At 67.3% G+C, this 1,347-nt stretch overlaps 1 protein-coding gene across 1 annotated transcript in view; it reads right to left on the bottom strand.

Annotated features, from left to right (window-relative positions):
* The window catches only part of RARA (retinoic acid receptor alpha), a 41,383-nt gene extending 40,425 nt beyond the window's left edge, over positions 1-958 (bottom strand). Inside the window, exon 1 of the mRNA XM_014466196.2 lies at positions 764-958. The gene's annotated coding sequence lies outside the window, so the exon portion shown is untranslated. The remainder of the gene's footprint in view (positions 1-763) is intronic.
* Positions 959-1,347: the final 389 nt, after the last annotated feature.

Here is a 1,347-nt window from a genome sequence, read left to right as displayed (position 1 = left end):
GGCAGTGCCCAGAGAAGAGGCACAGCCAAGCCGATTTTCCAGTGCCCCCCTCCCACACACACATCTGGCTAGCAGCTTCCCCCGCCTCGTGGGTGGCACCATGTCCCAGACACCCTCGGCAGAGCGAAGACGGCCCAGTCTATTCCGTCCTCCTCTCACCCAAAGAGCTGCCACCACCCCATGGTAACACCAGACCCTTTCCCAGTCGTCCCTTTCCCGACGGTCCCGGTCCCCCCACCCGAGGCCGACGGCTCCCCGCTCTCCACCCGGCACACCAGCTGAGCGGGCCCCGCCCCCCAAGCCGGCTGCCGCCGGTGGGGGTGGGCCCCCGGGCCGATTCTCCCCAAACCACAGAGCAGCTCAGATAACAGGCGGGGAAGAAGGAGGGGGCTCGTCCGTTGGGCATCCGATCTCTCCCCAAACAGGTTTGAAAGTCTTTTTTGTTTTGCTCGTTTCTGAAGAGAAAGGAGAGAGAGAGCCGGAGTTCCCAGCGGCGGCTCTGCCCCAGCCCGGGCGCCGGGGACACGCACGGCAGGCGGCTTCGGACGCCTCCCGGCTGCGCGCGAAGACACGGGCGCAGACAGACGCACAGACGGGGCTCCCCCGCCCCGGGCACGGCGGCAGCGGGTTGGGAAGCCCAGGAAACCCCGGGCTCCCGTCGGCACCCGCCCGGCTCCCGGTCCCCATCCGCAGCTCCTATCGGGAGCGGAGCAAGGGTCCCCGCTGCCGGTGGGAGCTCCACAATCCCCGGGGTAGAGGTTACCTCGCAGCGGGGGGACGCAATCCGTCCGTGCGCCCACGGGCACGGCGTCTGCCCTGCCCCTGCGCCTCGGGACAGCTCGGCGTCAGGGCTGCGGGGTCCCGGGAGAGGAGCCGTCCGGGGGACCGAGCTCAGCAGCGCGGGCCGAAGGCAGCGGCCATGGCGAGTCACGTGCGGAGGCTGAAACTTTACCCGGAGCCCCAGACTTGGGGGGCGGAGGGTACGGAGCTGGGGGAGGCCCTCGCCCTCGGCCCCGCCCCTGCCCGCCCACTGACCAATCACCAGCCAGAGGCGGGCCCACAGAATCACGCCCCACTCTCCTCGCCTTAATAGACCCGAGACTGGGCGAGTCTTAAAGGAGCCGCGCCTAGCAGAAGGCTGGACCGTGGGAATCTGTGAGAATCCCTCCCTCTGCCCCAAAAGGACAGCTTCGGAGCGAGGAGCTGAAGTTCTGCGGGAAGAATGGGAAAAGGGCTAGATGGAGAAGGGGCTGCAGTGTGTGGCATCACATTCCCTTCCCCAGACAGACACACACACACACACACACACACACACACACACACTGAAACCTGGGAAGTGAACTGGGA

Source organism: Myotis lucifugus, unplaced genomic scaffold (assembly GCF_000147115.1).
Source record: "Myotis lucifugus unplaced genomic scaffold, Myoluc2.0 scaffold_329, whole genome shotgun sequence".
NCBI lineage: Eukaryota > Metazoa > Chordata > Mammalia > Chiroptera > Vespertilionidae > Myotis > Myotis lucifugus.
The sequence above is the reverse complement of the archived record's forward strand: the minus strand, read 5'-3'. Positions and strand labels throughout refer to the sequence as shown.